The sequence below is a fragment of the Talpa occidentalis genome, unplaced genomic scaffold, assembly GCF_014898055.3.
Source record: "Talpa occidentalis isolate TD23 unplaced genomic scaffold, MPIMG_talOcc4v2.1 talOcc4.15, whole genome shotgun sequence".
NCBI lineage: Eukaryota > Metazoa > Chordata > Mammalia > Eulipotyphla > Talpidae > Talpa > Talpa occidentalis.
In genome coordinates, this window is record NW_023601543.1 from 72,915,458 (window position 1) to 72,936,007 (window position 20,550).

Below are 20,550 nucleotides of genomic sequence, written 5' to 3' on the forward strand. Positions count from 1 at the left end.
ACGATCTAGGAAAAAGTGAATTAGGAACTCTAGCCTTCTACTGTTATCTAGCCCAGTCTTCCCCAGACTTGGTTCAGATATATGCGCCCTACTGCCTTTAGTTGACAGGGTCTGACCTAGCCTTGCATGCCAGATTTATAGGTCACTTCTGCAATACCTTCCTGGAACTCCCCAGATAAAATTCTTTCACAGTCAGATTGATGTCATCTAATTGCTATCCTAGAGAATGGGCTGTTTTAAACTCATGAAAGATGTGAAGACATTGCATTTAACGCAATATTATTTTGACATTTTCAGTAACCTAAAAATATCAGAACATAATTCATAAAGCGACATAAGCCAAGCACCATGGAATAGGAAAGTAGGAAACTACCTTACTTAAGTTTACATCAAGAGAAATAGCTCGTATTGCAAAGATCCCCTGGCCTATCAATTTGTTGAGAGGCAAATTGGGATTTGGCTAATTCTTTAGCTAAATTTAAAGATATGTGATAATTTTTAAATTCAGTCATCTGTGACTTTGCTTTCATTCATTTGGCTTTTATTTCTTGGTCTTCTTACAGTCAAAGCTACTGAACTGAAATCTGTCTTCTTTCTGAATAATACTTTTCAAATTATAACAATGACATATCTTGAATGGTACCTTATGAAGCAGACAGAAATGCATTTTATCCAGCTTTCACCTCACATTCAGAGAGACATCTATTTTCTAATTAAACCCTACATTTATCTTTTCTAAGATTGACAGAGCTCATCATTACAGATTGAATATTTATTATGAAATTGTATCAATTTTTACAGTTTTTAGAGCACCGAGTACAGGGCACTGCACAGAAGTATGTTTTGATGATAATTTAAATCCCATTGTTCTTTTTTTCTTAAATTTGAATTACTCCCTAAATGGTATGCTAATTGCCTTAAAGAGTTCTTGCTGTTTCTAAAGGCACAGAACTTTCTTCTAAGTTACAGTGGGAACCCTGAGAAAAATCAGGCACATTGTTAGACAATAGTTTTCAGCCTTTGGAAGTGTGTAGCAAGCCCCCAGGTAGCTGAAAATTCAAATTCCCTGACCTCACTTCCGGAGATTCTGATTTATGAGATTTGGGAGTAGAAGAATCTGAATTTGTAGCCGTGTACATAGATATCTGTTACACATTAAAGTTCTTAAGAAAAAGTTATTCATAAGGTTCTGATATAACTGTTCCAGGATTCACACTTTAAAAATTACCGGTATATTGCAAGTAGCTATTTTATAACAGAATTTTATAACAGAATCATATACTTTAAAAAAATCAAATCATCTTAACAATATGGTGTCGTACCTTACATAACATAACCTAAATAGTATAAATGAGATCATCAGCAATTTTAGGAAGCTATGCTGGGAGACACTGAGAGAGAGGGCTAGGGAAGTGATGCAATTCACAATGTATTTACAATTTTATGTCTGTCGGAGCAGGTATGTCCAAAGAAGGAATAATATATGGGAACGCACTTTCAAATTGTAAATACAAATACAAAAAAAAAATCCATTAAATGTGTGGAACAGGACCTTAGCAGCAATTTCTTTATCATTAAAATTTTTGATCTGTGTGTAACGTGAGCAAGGTATAGGTGGTGTTGCTGCAAGTAAGATATTAAATAACAGTAATTTCTTAGAAATATAACAGGATGTCTTTCTATGTTATGTGTCACTATGACTCTAAGATAGCTGTGAAATGATGAATAGCCTGAGGCATTTGCTTTCAAATGATTCTGAAAGCATTATACTGCATATTGTGGAGCACCCTTGACACCCAGATATCTGCTGGGTGACGAGGACTGAACTAACCATGAAGAACATGAAGAAGAAAGGTTATAGCCCATGAAAAGAAAGTCTACGGAAACCAATTTCATATTAGGTGGCTATTATAAACTGAGCTTGAGATGATGCTGATGAAAATGATTTGCACACGATGTGGTGCAACAGCAAATCCGTGATGGCTCTGATTATGAATTATCACATTCAAAGACTTCACCTGAGTTTTGGACCACTTATCTTTATCATGTTACTTGATGTCCAGCTGAGCCACCCTAGCACTGATAATTGTGGCCTTCTGGGAAGTTTGCCCTTTCAGAACTGAGTGCTGAGAAATAGTGTGATTCAATTCTTTTATTTATAGGGATGTGCCATTGAATTATACTATTCCTCATAAAGTGTGCCTGAGAATCCAGTACATGTGTAATCCCAGCACAATGGAGCACCTCTCCTTCTATCAGTGACCATTTTTTTCGTGTGGCCATGGCCCACGTTGGTTTTGGGGGGCTCATTCCCATTTGATTTGGGCAGAAAAGAATATGAGGTAAAATCAGACTAATGGATAAAATAATTGAAGTGCTATGAAATTTTATAATTCTGCTAACAAGGATGCATATTTTAAAAAATTTGAAACATGAGTATCTTAACATTTCCCTTCCTTACATTGAGGCTTAATGCCAGCAGAGTGTTAGATGAACCTTTGAAGTAACTATAACAGAGAAAAGAAACTTCACTGTATGGTTTGGGGAAATCTGTCTCCTAAATCTAATTTTGTTATATGATTGAATGGAGTCATGTGTAAATGATCAAAATCTTGTCACAAAGGGTAATTATAATAAACTAGAGGAAATATTGCTAATGTGAAAGAGAAGGCTATAAACATATGTGGGATAAACTGGATTATCTTACATTTCTTTTTCACCTTTAACTCTTGAAATAAATAAAAACAAGGTGCATTTGACATGAGTATGCACCATAGGCATACATGATGTCACTCTTTAATATATGGAAACCAGACCCCAATTTTGTCCACTCAATTTTCCTGGAATTCCCTTCCCTCAACAGGAATTCATTTAGTGTCTACACTGTGCCACTCAGTAATAGGTGCTAGAGATATTCCTGTGGACAAGTAGTACTGATGTGAATAATTGCACTCAAAACTATTTTGTGGTGCCTCTCTGGTGGCACAAGGGGTTAAGCCCAGCACTGTGAAGCTTTTCTGCAGCATGAGTTCGATCCCCGGCTGGCAGGGGGCTACCCACATGGCATAGCAGACCTCTCCTGTCTCACCTGCTGCTCCCTTCAGCAGTGTATTTCAGTAGAGACCTGACTGTTCTGCTCCCCACTCTGTCTATGGTAAGTCCTCTCACCCCCTGCACCTCTGGCCTGTACCCTGGTTCTTCTGTGTAAAAAAATAAATAAAATATTTTTAAAAATTCCTTCCTATAGATTAAATTATAGTGCTTGGCCCTTGGAAAGGGGTTGTAGCATAAACAACTCACATAGAGTTGAGAAACTCAAGCAACTTCATTTACTATATCATCTGGTGGGGGATATCGAGTGACATATATGTTTGTATTCCTACTTATTGGACTGAACAGATTAGTCATGAAAACTGGAGTTATGGAGAGGGTGAGAAGAAAGTTTGAGACAAATACATTTTCTTTTAGAGTTTAGGTATATTTCATTTGGATACAATTGTGCATGATACATTGACTGTGAACTGTCCCAAGGAGAACTAGTGTAAGGATTGTTGGTAACTTCATAGGAAATTTGAACCCTCTCTGAGCCCATGTTCTGATGCTTCCTCTCAGGCAGCCAGGTCAGCAGGTGATGACAGTTGTAGCAAAAAGAGTCCATGATGAACTGCAGGTATGAAGAGATTGGTCTGATCTGAGGTTATAACAAGTAGCAACTTGCCATAAAGGCTGCATAATAAAAGATACTTTCACATTTTCTACTGATTCATATTCTTTAATTTTTATTTAAATTGGTATATTCATCAAATATATTCCTGATATGAATACTTCAATTTTATGTAACTTTAATTACTTAGAAAAAAGAAAATGTAAAGGCCCTTGAGGGGCTGTTGGAACTGCTAAGTCTTTACTGTTTCAGGAATACATGATATTTAGAGGCAATGACCTTGAATTTCAGAAGTAAGACTCTGAGAGCGTCTCAAAGGGAGGTCAGAGATTTAATAATATGGTCATATAATTACTTAACCTGGAATAAGAACAAAAGAGGAACAACTGGACGTGTTGGAGTCACATAGTACTTTTTTTTTCCACAGAAAATTCAGGTTGAGTAGGTCTTTCCTAACCCCTGTCTTAGTTTTATTGAATTGCCATGATCACCAAAGACCCCCATTTAAAGACTATTCTGTCTGTAAAGAGGCATGGCACTACCTCTAAAAAGAGTATTCTAGCAAGTTTTTTGTGAACTCAATAATGGGTGCCCAATGAGTTGCAAACACTATTTGTAGTTAAAATACTGTAGCTCTAATATTGGGAGAGATTAGACACTTCTTATCTGGCACTGACAACTGAACCTCTTAATCAGCGACCAGTGAGTCATACAAAATTTTACAATTGTTGCACTAAAGGTTGAACATAATTGGTTATAGTCTAACTTTCTTATCTACAACAGTACCTTCTGCTATAACTTTAGCAGTCTTTCAAGTCCATCATCTCAGTTCTTAATTTCAAGTTGTTATGAATAACAATGTTAATGTGTCTATAAAATTTTCTCCAGGAAAAAAAAAATATTACCTGGGGGGGTCACAGTGCAATTAACTGTGTAACTACTTAGTTACATAGTTAATTTTAGTATTTTTATTTATGAAGAATATTTCTCTCAGGAACACAGAGTATTTTGGAAGCTGAATCCTGCTGTGCTTCTTTCATTTTCCTTGGTTTGTTTTGGTGTTATGGTTCTTACTGTGTGAACCCTGTGGATAGGATTGATTATTGGTGTTTGTCATTGTTATTCATAGCATCTGTAGGTTACTCTGGACTTTTGGTAAAAAAAGAGTTGTTTGGATGTTGTCTTCATCAGTTGAGGTAGCGAATGTTGTTTCAGAGAGTCAGAGATTACTGTCTTTCAGCTCTGAAAAACATATATATCTCTTTAAATTACTGCCAAAGACTTATACATAGTCTGTTTTTTTAAAGATGTATTTATTCATGCATATAAGAACTGAGGTACAGGCCAGAGGTGTGGGGGGTGAGAGGATTCACCAGAGACAGAGTAGGGAGCAGAACAGGCAGATTGACTGTAATACACTGCCGAGGGGAGCAGCGGGCGAGTCAGGAGAGGTCTGCTGCACCATGTGGGTTGCTCCCTGGTTCAGCATGGAATTCATGCTGCAGTGGCTGGCAATAGCTTGATAGTGCTGTCTTTAACTCCTGTGCCACCAGGGAGGCCCTTCACAGTCTGTTTTTGAATGTCTTATGATTTAACTTAGGAATGTAAAATACAGGCCAAAAGTGTACTCTTACTTGTGTGTCTTCATAAGTTTTTATCTCAGGAACCCACACTTGAGTCTGGGTTCCTCCTTAGGAAATGATATTATTCCATACAAATATAGTTTCCTAACACTACTGTGCAGCAGTCTGTGGGGTGGGAGACGCTATAGATGATGACCCTACAGACCTGGGAGGTCTACCATAGAGACTAGACATGCCTGTTTGTCGTACGAAAATGTATCAGCTTCACCCATAGGAAGTGAAATACAAATTCAAATAATAAGCAGTCTTTTTCTAATTTATCATTTTGGCAAAAAGAAAATGATTTGATTTGTGTTGCAAGGGTTTAGGTAATCAGGCTCTTCTTTATTGCTCATGGTAGTTTAAATAACCTATTTTTTATTTAAAAAACTTGAAAAGAGCTATCAAAACTGAAAATGCAAGAATCTTTGGAACTATATCCCTTCTAGGAATATTTTCTACAACTCTTCACAAATATATACAATGACAGTCATTGCAGCTTTTGTTAAAATGACATAGTATAGGGCCTCCCCTGGTGGCGCAGCGATTGAGCGCTGGGCTGCGAAGCTGCCCGCAGCCTCTGCAGCGCTGGTTCGATCCCAGGCTGCCAACGTGGGTCCAACATGTTGCACAGACCTCTCCTGCCGCCCGCTGCTCCCCTCAGCAGTGTATGTCATCAGTCTGCCTGTTCTGTTCCCTGCTCTGGCTCTGATGAATCCTCTCATCCTCCCGCGCTTCTGACTGTACCCAGTGCTTGTATAAATAAATAAATAAATCTTAAAAAAAAATGACATAGTATTGGAAACAAACTAAATATTCACCAATAGAACATTTGCTAAAAATTATTGTTTATTCCTTTTATGTAATAATATACAGTGACTTAAATGAGGTAACTCTACGTGTACTGACATGTAATGGTTTCTAAGACATATCATTAAATGGGGGAGAGATAAAGGTCTAGAACAGTGTGTATGGTATGAGGCCATTGGTATTACACTGGTTACCCGTAAAGAGACTTATATGTTGCATAGACTTGCTGTGGATTATATGCAAGAAATGAGTAACAGTTCTTGTATCCAGTGAGAAACTGTGTGACTGGGGAACAAGGTGTATCTGATGATTGTTTAGCACATATTGACTCTCATACCCTTTCTGCTTTAAGGTCAAATATAATTTACAACCTTCGTGACTAAGTCTTGGTCATATGACTTGCTTTGGGAGTAGAGTGTAGCAGATATGATACAAGCATGTTCTCTGCCAGTTCTGGCTTAGTCATATGCTTCTGTGACTGCCACGGGAGGCACATGACCCAGGTAGCCACTGTCCCTTCGGTTTGTGACCTTGAGTGGCTGTATGGATTATCCCCAAACATGACCCAAAGCGTAAAGCCAAGCCCACACAGCTAATATTAGAAAGCGGAGGTGGCCTCGAAAATTTATAGGCTTTTAATAATATAAGTTTTGCAGATATAAGTTACTGAATTCTGGGGTGGTTTTTAATTTTCATATTTAATTTTATTTTTTAAAAAACATATTTACTTATGCATACAAGAATGTGGTTCAGGCCAGAGGTGTGGGGGTGAGAGGATTCACCAGAGACAGAGTGGGGAGCAGAACAGGCAGGTCTCTACTGCAATACACTGCTGAGGGGAGCAGCAGGTGAGTCAGGAGAGGTCTGCTGTGCCATGTGGGTGGCTCCCTGACCGGGGATTGAACTCATGCTGCAGAGGCTGAGCACAGCTTCATAGGTTGTGTCTTATAATCCCTTATGCCACCAGGGAGGCCCCTAATTTTCATATTTAAAAAATATTTTCTTATTTATTTTTATTGCGGCAACATTGGTATACAACCCTGTATATGATTTACGGTGTTAGGATCACACTTCTGCTAATGTATGTTACCTCACCACACCCACCACCAAAGCACTCATAGTTCCATTAGGCATCCTCTGCCTCTAGTGGCCTAAATTCTACCGTCATATTTCTAGGGTTTGTTTTGATTTAGTTTTGTCTGTTCCTTTTAGTTTGCCTATATTCCACATAGGAGTGAAATCAGCCAGGTTTTATCTATCTTCTTCTGACATTTCAGTTAGCATAATCTCCTCCATCTCCAACCTATGTTGTTGCAAATGGCAAGGGTTCATATGTGCCTTTATAGCTGAGTAGTATTCCATTGTGTGCATATACCACATCCACTCAATCTACTCCTCTGTCCTGGGGCCTTTAGGTTGTTTCCATAATTTGGCTATTGTAAACAGCACTGCAGTGTTTGCATTCTTCAGGTAGATATCTATGAGTGGAAATGCTGAGTCATAGGGGCTATCTATTTTTAATATTTTGAGGAGCCCCCGTACTGTTTCCATAGGGACTGGGCGAGTCTACATTCCCACAAACAGCGTATGAGGGTTCCTTATAATCCATACCCTCACCAGCATCTATCATTTCTGGTTTTGTTTTTTTAATATATGAGGCATTTTTACAGGTAGGAGGTGGTATCTCATTGTGGTTTTGGTTTGCATTTTCCTGATGATTGGTGATGATGAGCATTTTTTGATATGCCTATTGACCATCTGTATGTCTTCTTTGGAGAAGTGTCTTTTCAGGGCTTCCATTGGGGCTGATTTTTTTCACAACATTAATAGTAATGATAGCCAATCTGTATAGCTGTAGACTTACTTGTTATGTAAATTTTTAATGTTGTGAAATGTATATATATTACCTACCTAAGATCTTGTCCTCTATTTCCTCAAAACAAATTGGAAGAATATCCACAAAACAAGAAATGACTTTAGAATGAGCATTGCTAAAGCCTATATCTGAGTCATGTTTAACCTGTTTTGCTGAGATGGTTATTTGTAGTTAGGATTCCACCTTTCATCCTTAACCTGGCAATCCACAGAGACATTAATTAGTCTCATAAATAGTATTTACTAAAGTGGAAAGAAAGAATGTGTTGGCATAAAATGAAGGACAAATTGTTTTTTTTATCTAGCAAAAGATGAAATGCTGATGGATGTTTTGATTGATTTTAAATATTTTGTAGTGTTTTGCTGTTCTAATTTGGGTATACCTGAATAGAAGCTGAAATGATTCAACAGCAGTTTTCTTTTGGAGTCTTCTTTAATACTAGGTATTAAAGAAGTGTGAAAGTCTCAGCCAAGAGTGTATTTTCCATAGATATAAAAGTTGATAGACAATTGACATTATTTTGACATTATGCCCTGCCACTAAACCTGGAATTATAGCTCAGCTGTTATATAAAACAAAGCTGGATATGATTTTCCAAAGCATATTTTTGGAGAGGACTATATAAACCACAGGTATTTGTGCTAACCGGGTCCCCTTTGAGAGAGCTGACATCTATCTAGTCCATAGTTTATGGAAGGAGGAATCAACAGAGAAAACCAGAAGAATACTCTGTCCAACATGAATATTATTTAAAAGGGAGTGATTGTAAATATCAGATCATTGCTCTTAGGGTTTGATTGTGTGGCATAATAAAGAAAGGCACAGAGTTGGCAGTGGGACCAAACTCTAAGAATTTCTGAGACAGAAAGTGCCATAACATAAAACAGAGAGGAGTAGATGTGGGCTTATTACAAGTGGAGAGAGCAGAAGTAGCAGAAACAGTAGTGGCAACTTCATCATGGCCACATAAGGAGTGGTGTAGGCTGGCTGTAGAGTAGCCAAGAGGAGTCGCAGGCTCTGGATTTGCCTTGAGTTCTGAATGACAGTTCTAAAGAAGGCTTCAGTCCCCTTCAGGCCTGTATCTGAGATGCACCTGTTTTTCCTGTCTTGCCTGCACATTCATTTTTTGTTAAAGATTTATTTATTTATTTTATATAAGAACTGGGGTACAGGCCAGATGCATGGTAGGTTGAGAGGATTCATCAGAGACAGAGCAGGGAGCAGAACAGGCAGACTGCCTGAAACACACTGCTGAGGGGAGCAGCCGGCGAGACAGAAGAGGTCTGCTGCACCATGTGGGACCCTTGCCGGCCAGCTGGAATCAAACCTGTGCTGCAGAGGCTGCGGACAGCTTCATAGCGCAGTGCTCAACCTCCTGCACCGCCAGGGGAGGCCCATTTCCTGCACATTCTTACAAATTCATGAGCATGTCTCTTACAACAACCTGACTATCGGTCAGCCTCAAAGCCTCTACATGTCTGTTTTGGAACTACAGATTATATCAATAACCCAGAAATGGCCCTTTAATCAAAATAAAGCAAGACTCCAAGGATTACTTCGTAAAAATGTATTGTCAGTGTTGAGAAAGGGAAAAAAAAAATAAATCCTCAAATATATAGCTCTGTAATTGGCTTTCTTATTAGTGTGTTACTTGTGTATTCATATGAGCACGAAGATAATAATTACCAATAATGTAAAGTCCTACTACTTGAGAATGATAAGCTTTTGAAATGAGGCAGTGACACTGAATTAGAAAATTAGAGGATTCTGTTTATCTAGTTATTCTCATCATACACAGAATCCTCCTATTCTAATTTCTCTTTCTATGACACAAACATAATAGTTACAGTTGTCTATTAATGAATGCAAATTAAGTTATTTAAAGTGGAATGGTTATTATCCCAACTGTATAGTTGTAAATATTAAATATCCTCCTATCACATCCTCCTTATAAAGTCTTTGATATCTCTGCAAAATTTTCAGTAGAAATGAGGCTTCAACTGCTAATAGGTTGAGAATCGATGTGGTCAATTTGCACTGACCATATTCAAATTGATGAATTTTAAAAATTGTATTCTATTCACTGAGTTCCTAAGGACCCTTCTACAATAAATGCTTCTAATGCTGTAAGCAAGTAGTTTCTCAAAAACATTTGGCTGTGTTCTTATTCATCGAAACATTGAACTCATAAGACCATGAAACAATTAGGCTACGAATTAACTAAGAAGCTTTACTCCTACATTGTTTAATTTCCGAAATCAGCTCTGAAAGAGTAAGAGACCCATTATCCTGAATCCATGAATAAATGGGCCCTTGGATGTTTCTCCATAGGAAGTGTCTGTCATTTAAGTAATAATCTCACCTACTTCAACTTAAGTCTCTAGCTATGTCATTTTCATCTTAAGAATGAAAACCATCATTTGAATGAAAAGCAAATCCCCACATTGCACGTTATAGATAATAGACTAGCCTTTGATTATGATATAGAAAAATGTGAAACACCAGGAAGTGACTTCAAAACATTTGTTTTCAATTTAAGTCTTTATAATTTGACACTTCAATATAATGGTAAAATAGCTTTGTTAATAAATTATATTTCTAAAAGGAGAAGGTGGATTAAATATGTAATCACTCATAAAATTTGGAATATAGGGCTAGTTTGTTCCATAATAGGTTATTTTTGCAGTTTTATATCATAATTATGGTATAAACTAGCATTAATTTTTCAGATATTAATTGATTGAAGCTAATCAAATGCGAGAGGCATATGAGAAGCTTTCTAAGTGGTAAAAAATACTAATTTAAGACTTTGTGATGGAAAATTCTGAGTATAGTAGCTGAGTCAATTACTTGCACTCCCCGCCATAATGTTTTCATCTCATACAATTCACATTATAAAATGAAATTTATATATTACTTCCTTTCTCATTTAAAAATAGCAGATGAAAATTGAGCTTTCTTAAATTGGAAAAAAGGAAAGAAAAGTGAGTTTTCTTACATGAGTGGTAATGCATTCATCTTCTTCTCCTAGCTATGTTTTTTGGTCATGCAATGTCCAACATGGTAACTCTGTTGTCTTCCACTGCCTTCCTTGGTCTTCCCAAGTAAAATACCCTCAGCTTCCTGCACTTGACCTCTACTAACTGAAATATCTTCAGTTATTTATTTTTCCTCCTTATTTCAAAAGATGAACTGTTGCTCCACTAGTGCTCTAGGATCTGGATAGAATCCTAGCCTCTGTCTTCTGAGACATTCATCTACAGTCACTTTCTTTCTAATATGTATTTAAACCTTCTGTTAGCTCTTCTCTCTCTCAGCATATATGACAGACACTATTGGCTGTCTACCAATGATATTGACAGACATTCTTTTTTGCTAGTTTCACTATTCCTACATGATGAAAACTCAGAGTGCCTACATATTCCCATTTCCCAGCCTTTCATGTGGTGGAGGGAAAGGCTGAGGAAAAAGCTGCTGATTCTTTTGCACAAGACAGTCCTCGCTGATGAGAGCAATATGTAAAGAGCAGCTCCCTACTATTATTTCCCCTCTGTTTTAAGCACTTTTTAAGGACATGAGGCAGGCATGGAGCTGAAACAGCAGTCTTGGAATCTTGACAGGAAAAACATGGAGGGCACACTGAGGAATGGTATATGTGAGCTATGGCAAGGAGCTGGTGACCTTGATGTGGTCATTGAGCTATTGAATAACCTCTGGCTTTTACTACCTCTGGTCTTGCTGTGTAAGGAAAGCAAGCCCGTTGTTTAAGCAATGTTTGGTCCAATATTTTACTAAATGTGTCAAAGGGTCTTAATTGATTTTTTTTAAGATTTATTTTTATTTATTTATGCATACAAGAACTGGGGTGTAGGCCAGAGGTGCAGTGGGTGAGAGGATTCACCAGAGGCAGGGTGGGAAGCAGAACAAGTGGATCCACTGGAATACACTGCTGAGGGGAACAGCAGGTGAGACATGAGAGGTCTGCTGCACCATGTGGGTTGCTTCCTGGCCGACTGGGAATCGAACTCGTGCTGCAGTGGCTGGCTATAGCTTGATGGTGCTGAGATTTTAACCTCTGCATCACCAGGGAGGTCCCCTTAACTGATTTTGTTTTAACATAGCTGCCTTATTTGGATGATCCGTGCTTTGATTGTTGTTCTTTTCCCATTTCTCTTCCCTGGATTGAAAGCAAATATTATGGCTGGATCACAACAGACATTTTGGTCCATTAAGTGACATTGAAAATGGAAGCTATGTATTAACGATAATAAAATAGAAAAATATAGACCTGAATCTTTGATGACCATAGAGCCTCCATAACAATTCTCAAGGCTGCCAACCTTGAAACTTCTCTTATGTGACAGAAACATAACCTTCTATCTTACTTAGGCCATGTTTTTTTTTTTATTTTATTTTTGTTTACACTTATGAGTATCTAAAATGAATCCCGAAACAAGGCAGTTGAAAGTTTAAGGAGATAGGAATGTTTAGCTGAACATTTTCTGATGAAAAGGTATGTACATTTAAATTTATGCTAGTTACTAACTGTTCTACTAAAAATTAGCATACAGTTATGATTCTGTCAAATTTGGGATCTCCCCATAGCTTTATCAAGCCTAGTTATTATTAAGATTTTTTTTCCAAATTATGTTTATTGAAGTAAAGTTGGTTTATATCATTGCATTTGGTTTAGGGGTTATAGGTTCTAACCTCTATAAATATGTGTATTCACCCCATGCCCATGACCAGTGCCCCAGTCATGGCCATCATGCTCAGCATCTCTCCATTTCTTCCTAGGAGGTTTTTTTTTTTTTTTTTTTTTTTTTGTGTGTGTGTGTGTGTGTGTGGTACCCACCCACCTCCCAGGGCCACCTCACCCAGCCAGGGAATCCTCTAGATTTTCAAATTTATTTCTTATATTTATATTTCTTTTCCTGTGAACTGCCTGATAATTTCTTTCCCCCATTTTCGTATGTATTGTCATTTTCTTATTGATTTAAGATGTATTGCAGGAATTTATATTTGGCTTGTCATGTTTGTTGCTATATTTTGACTTTATTTTTGGTTTCTATTTTCCTTAACTTTTTTAATAATTAAATTATTTTTTTTACTGCAATAATATTGGTTTGCCACACTCTATGTTTTAGGGGTATAGGGTCACACTTCTTCAAATGTATGTTGCCAAACACTCCCATCTTTTCCCTTTTTTTTAAAGATTTATTTATTTATGCATACAAGAACTTGGGTACAGGCCAGAGGTGAGGGGGTGAGAGGATTCACCAGAGACAGAGTGGGGAACAGAAGATGCAGACTGACTGAAATACACTGCCAAGGGGAGCAGTGGGCGAGACAGGAGAAGTCTGCTATGCCATCTGTAGATAGTTCCCTGGCCGGGGATGGAACTCAGGCTGCAGCAATGGGTAATAGCATGATAGTGCTGAGACTTAACCCCTAGGCCACCAGGTAGACCCTTTATAATATTCTATAAGGTTCTTACTTTTTTATATTTTAATGTATCTCAAATTTATTTTGAAGGGCTGCATGAGGGATACAGCATTTTTTTTTAAGATTTATTTTTTATTTATGCAATAGCTGGGGTACAGGCCAGATGTGCTGGAGGGTGAGAGGATTCACCAGAGACAGAGTGGGGAGCTGAGCAGGCAGACGGACCAAAATACACTGCTGAGGGGAGCAGTGCGCGAGGCAGGAGAAGTCTGCTGCGCCATGTGGGAATCACCTTGGCCGGCCGTGCATCGAACCCGCGCTGCAGAGTCTGCGGACAGCTTCACAGCGCTGTGCTCAACCCGCTGCGCCACCGGGGAGGCCCAGCAAATTTTGTTTTTGAAAGGCTTCGTTACTTGTTCCAATGCCATTTTTTGAGAAATCAATCCTTTCTGTGAAAATCAAATTGTCATTTTATCATATTTTAAATTTCATGGGTTTCTTTTAGAGAGTAGCATAGTACTTGGCATAAATAAATATTCAAAATATATTTACTGAATAAGTATAGGAATTGAGAAAGTACCTTCACAAACCCTGTTATTTTAATTAGGGTTGCATTGCCTTCATACATTAATACAGGAAAAACTTATATTGTATACAGTAAAGAATTATATAATTTAAAATCATGGTATATATTTTATTTTTATTTTCAAGCTCTATAGTTTTAAAGTTTGTTTTTATCTAGATTATTACTATTTTTTAGAAGTTTATTTTTCCCTTTCTGTCTTGATATGTTCCCTCAATATATTTACACTCTTTCCTCTCCTACTGCCCTTCTTCCCACATATGTTAAATATCCTCTGACCTCTATGATTCTTGCTTTATAATCTATCCATGGGGATTCTCTCAGCTCTAGAAATTGCATTGTCTTCTAAAACTGCTTATATAACTAAGGTAATGAGTAAACTCACTCTCTGACAAATCCAACTTTATGAAAGATTTTTAAATGAAGCATGCATTTCTCTGTAATGTTTAGATTCATTTGATCTACTTTGTCTTTAAAAAAAAAAGTTCCATGTCTCCACAAAAGTCTGATTCTTGGATACCCACTATTTATTTTTTTTAATAGTAAGCTAGGAGAACTGGAGAAATAAACAGTCATATGAAACAGTTCCTCTCTTCAAACACATTATAGTCTTATTTTGGAAACTAGCTAGAAATTTACAGGAAAGTCAGCATTGAGCTGGATAGAAATAATGCTAGACAGAATTGACTCTACTAACAAGAAATATCTAGCAGATGAAGTACTTATAGAGCAGTGATTTTAACTATTTTGGGTGACACAGATTCCTTTTTGATAACTACAGTCATTTTCTCTAGAAAATAGTGAGAGCAATATATAACAAAGTATTAAGAGTGATTTCAAAGGTAAATTGGGATTTGGGCATTCTTTCCAGAAAGGTAGAGTCTGTTCAGATTGACTTAAGTAGAACATCAAATTAAATCATATGTATCAGTCAGCATTCTCACAAGAAAGATTTCACTCCAGAGGTTTAGGTGAAGATACTTTAGTGGAGGGACAACTTAGTGAGGAATGGGCATATATGGGGGGACCAAAACTAAAAGGAAATATTGAAGCATCCAAAGAATAGCATCAGGGCTTCCCTGGTGGTATAAGGTGTTAAGTCTCAGCACTATGAAGCTATCTGCAACCACTGCAGCACAAGTTCAATCCCAGCCAGGGAGCTACCCACATGGTGCAGCAGACCTCCCCTAACTTGCCCGCTGCTCCCCTCAGCAGTGTATTTCAGTCAATCCACCTGATCTGTTTCCTACTCTGTCTGTGGTGAATCCTCTCACCTCCCACAACTCTGGTCTGTACCCCAGTTCCTGTATGTATAAATAAATTAATCTTAAAAAAAAGAATAGCATCAGCAGAAAGGCATTCACACTCTTGGACCCCTTCAAAGAGCCAAGGGGAGGTCTTTGAACAGTGGAATCTGGAAAAGGGGCTGTTTAATGGGAGGACTGCAGCTGCTACCAGAAAGTCAGCATTGAGCTGGATAGTGTAGAGAAGAAATGCCTGGAACTTTCTCTCCTCCCAACCTTCCATCTCCTGCCAACAGGAAGCTAGCCAACGAAGGAGTCCAGTGGTGTAGTCCATGGGGATCAACCTTCCTGAAAGCAGGAGAGGAAAGACAGGCTAGAGAAGGGAACTGAGAGGGGAAGGGGATGAGCAAACAGAAATGAGCCAGCACAGTGTTCTTTATTATGTTGCCTTCTTTTGTACACCATACAAAGTGACAGCAAACAAAATAAGCATTATAATTAAATGATAATTATTATGTTTGTACTTCATTTCTCTTCTCTGCAATAGATTTCACTGGTTTCTGGCCTGTGATTGAACTGATGGTGAGGACAAGAAAGCTAGTCTCAGTAGGGACATAAGATAAAGCATAAAGGGGAAACAGTTTTTTTTTTTTTTTAAGAGTGATTTACCTTTGTACCTTATTTGAGGTACAAAATAATGGCCAGGCTTTTAACTAGATTAACATGAAAAAGAGAAGATTAAAGTAGAATCTAAACAAGAGGAAGCATTACAACTCACATCACAGAAATACAAAGGATTTAAGAGATTAATATGAATAATTATACACTAATATTGGACAACCTAGAAGAGCATGAGTTTGATCCCTGGCTAGTCTGGGAGCTACCCACATGGCACAGCAGACCTCTCCTGTCTCACCCGCTGCTCCCCTCTGCAGTGTATTTTAGTCAGTCTGCCTATTCTGCTCCCAACTCTGTCTCTGGTGACTCCTCTCACCCCCACACCTCTGCCTATATCCCAGTTTTTGTATGCATAAATAAATAAATATTTTTTAAAGATTTATTTATTTGGAGCCTCCCTGTTGGTGCAAGGGGTTAAGATGCAACCTGTGAAGCTGTGTGCAGCCACTGCAAAACAAGATGCATACAAGAACTGGGGTGCAGGCCAGAGATGTGGTGTGTGTGTATGAGAGGATTCACCAGAGACAGAGTGGGGAGCAGAACAGGCAGACTGACTGACATACACTGCTGAGGGGAACAGCGGGTAAGTCAGGAGAGATCTGCTGCGCCATGTGGGTTACCTCCCCGGCCAGCCGGGAATTAAACTCATGCTGCAGTGGCTGCACACAGCTTCATAGGTTGCATCTTAACCCCTTGCACCAACAGGGAGGCCCCAAATAAATAAATCTTTGAAAAGAATTCTCAACAACTTGGATATAGAAAAACACATTAACATAATATGGACCATATAGGACAAACCCACAACTAACATCATACACAATGGTGAAAGGGTAAAAGCTTTCCCATTCAGGTCAAGAACTGCAAGTTTTAGGCAGAGTAATTAGACAAAAAAAATAATAATAATAAAGCATCCAAATCAGCAAGGGAAAAGTAAAATTGTCTCTGATTGTAGATAATATATATAGGGGGATAGAAAAATCAATATACAAAAATTAGGACACTAATTAGAACCTATCTGAAAAAGAAATAAAGGAAACAATCCCATTTACAATTACATCAAAAATGATAAAATACTTAAGAATAAGTTTAACCTATTAGGTAAAAAACCTGTACACTGAAATTACTAGATCTTGATGAATTCAATTGAAGAACACACAAATAAATGGAAAGACATCCTATGTTGATGAATCAGAGTTGTTATTAAAGAATTCTTACTACTGAAAGCCATCTGTAGAGTCAATGGAATCCCTATTAAAAATTCTATTGTTATTACTCACGGAAATATTTCTAAAATTCCCATAGAATCACAAAATTCCCCAAATAGCCAAAGCAATCCTGAAGAACAAAACTTTCTGACTACAAAATATACTACAGACCTATAGTAATCAAAAAAGTATGGTGCTAGTGGTCCATTGCAGCATCTGTCAGGTCTGCATAGCTCTGTTCTCCCAGAGGGCTCATGACTGATGGCTTCTTTGGAGGCCCTGCAGCTGCCTGAACTCAGCAATCAAGTGAAGAGGCGGGCTAGAACTTTTCCATCTCTGCGGATGTATGCCAAGTCTTTTACATCGGGTACTGCATTAACTTTGACTGCAAGAGAGAGAGAGAGAGTGACCCAAATTTTTAAAAAACAGACTATAATAATGAAGAAACAAAAACTTGCAAAGGTGAGACCTAGACGTTTCATGTTATCTGACCTTAAAGATGTTGAAGCTGTTCGGAAATTCTTCTTTGAAGAAATATGCCTTGGCAAAGAGTCACTGGCATCAGGTGAATATGAGAAGGCTGTAGGCTGGCAATTGCTGTATGTGGACATCCACAGAAGTCACTGCACTGTTATAGTGCACCACCAGTCTCTTCTACCACCAGTCTCCAGATGCTTTTCACTAAGCTTCCAGCAATTAGTCAGAGAATTGTTAAATGCTCAGATCTTGGCTGAAGATGATGTGGAATGAAAAATAAATGTCAACATAATACTCTCAATTAAAAATATTTTTGAAATCTTAACTTGGAAAGTGAACAACTCTGGGGGAATTGGTGAGAAAGTATGCAGAGAGCAGTGATAACAAATAAAATGAGAATGTCTTTGCATTCAAAGGATATCCACATCTGTGATTTTGTTTGAGTTTTGCTCTTAGATAATCGATGTTAGTCGACTGTCTTAAGTGGAATGATACTTACATTCCCCCATCCCTTCATCAGCTGCTGTGGATGTTGTATGTTATGTTTCTCTTCTCTTACTGATATATAGTGGTAATGTGAGCTGGAGTTGATGGGTTGAGAAAATGGACTGTGTTTGTGGTGTGCTTTGCAGGAGTAGTTGGAAGCAGAGTTCACCAGTGAGTGTGGGGTGTCTCAAATAAGGGTGGAAGTTCTAATGTATGTTAGCTATTGTTACGAATGCTGTTTGCTGCAATTCTTGTCCTGTGCTTGGAAACTTTTTCCAAGAGTTTTCCAATGTTGGAAATTCTTAAATAAAACTGATTTAAATTTAAAAGTGTATGGTACTGGCATAAAAAGAGATGCATAGACCAATGGAACAGAGTTGAGAGTCCAGAAATAAACCTATGCATATATGGTCAACTAATGTTTGACAAGGGAGCCGATAATACTCAGTGGGGAAAGGAGGGAAAACAGAATATCCACATATGAAAGAATGAAATTGGAACCCTGTCTTAGACCATCACTAAAACTAACTCAAGATGGATTAAATACATAAATGTGAGACCTGAAATTATAAACCTACTAGAAGATTACATAAGGGGTAGCTCCCTGACATTGGTCGTGGCAATAAATTTTTGAATGTCACCAAATGCTCAAGCAACAAAAGCAAATATACATGTGGGACTACATCAAACGGAAAAGATTCTGCACAGAAAAGGAAACCATCAACAGAATAAAAAGGCAAACTATGGAATAAGGAGGGGTTACTTGCAAGCCATATATCGGATGAGGAGTTAGTGTCCAAAAATACATATGGACTCATATAACACAATTGTAACAAAAAACAAACAACCCCATTTTTCCAAAGAAAACACAAATGGACAACAGGCATATGAAACTGTGTTCAGCACCACTTATCATTAGGAAAATGCAAATGAAAACCACAATCAGATACCACTTGGCATGCCTGTCACAATGACTACTAATAGGAAACAAGAAAACAACAACTGTTGGCAGAGCTATGGAGAAGTTGGAACCCTATGTGCTGTTAGTAGGATTATAAATTGATACAACCACTGTGGAAACTATGTAGAGGTTCCTCACAAAATTAAAAGCAGAACTGCATTTTATCCAGCAATCCCACTTTTGGATATATAGCTAAGGAAAATGAATCACTGTCTTGAAGATATATCTGTACCCTTATGTTCTTGGCTGTATTATTTGCAATTGCCAAAACATGGAATGATACTAAATGTCGATTGATGGATGAACAGATAAAGAAAATATCACACACCCACAAATATTATTCAGCCATTATTCAAGGAAATCTTGCCTGTTGTGACAAGATCAGCACACCTTGAGGGCATTTTGCTAAGTGAAGTCAGACAGAGCCAGGCAAATACTGTATATTCTCATTTATATGTGGAATCAAAAAATTTGATTCATAGAAGCAGAGAGTAGAATGGTAGTTACCAGGGACTGAGGTACGGGGGACATGGAGATGCTGGTCAAAGACTACAAATTTCCACATGTACAATGAATAAGTTATTAGCATACCGCACGGTGACTATAACTAACTACACTGTATTGTGGTAATCATTTTACAATATATATGTGCATCAAATGATCATATTGTAAACATTAAACTTCTATGTGTTGTAAGTCAATAATACCTCACTAAAACTGGGGACATTTTTAAATGAATAAATTTATTTCAAACAAATTTTAAAGAGCCACTTCTCACTTAAATTTAGCATTGTAATGAGTAAGAGGAATATAATATAAATATTTATTGACTGAAAGAATATCTGTTCAGGTTTCTTTTCATTTTAAGTGTATTCTTTTTTCTATAAACATTGTATATTAGGCTGATTCACATTTTGAAAAATAGATACAGTGTTAAAAATCAAAGTCAGCAAGATATGGAATTATAGTCAAGATTAATTCTGCAGAGAAAAATCCAAGAATGTATTTGTTGTCATTTTTAAAAGATTTTGTATTAGAAATTGTGTTGATTTGTATAATCAGAGACTTCTAGAAATAACTGTTTCAAATACCAGACTCCAGATGGGTGGATTTAAACTGCTTGCATTCTAAAGATAGAGAGATTTCTATTAAATTATATTATGTCAAAAGTATAGGAATAGCTCAACAGCTTATTAAAAATACTTTGGATTTTTTACCATTACTTATCACATTCCTGCCAATAGACAATAGCAGGTTGAGTTGTAATTTATTTAAACTAATTTTGGGGTCACTTTGTATCTCCAATATTTGTCCTTTTCTGAGCACAGGTTGAGTTAGTGATTAAAGAAAAAAAATATTCCCTCAGTCTCACTTTGGCCCTGTTAGATTGTCATTCTCTCTGACAGGGCAGAGAAAGCTCAGCTGCCAGTTTTTATGACAAGAACAGCATTCTCTCATATGTATTCTAGTACCCTACTTCAAAGCAAACTTTCATTTCA

The 20,550-nt window shown here is 37.5% G+C and overlaps 1 pseudogene; it reads left to right on the forward strand.

Annotated features, from left to right (window-relative positions):
• The first annotated feature begins 3,631 nt into the window (after positions 1–3,631).
• Positions 3,632–17,877, forward strand: LOC119245725 (mitochondrial import receptor subunit TOM20 homolog; annotated as a pseudogene).
• Positions 17,878–20,550: the final 2,673 nt, after the last annotated feature.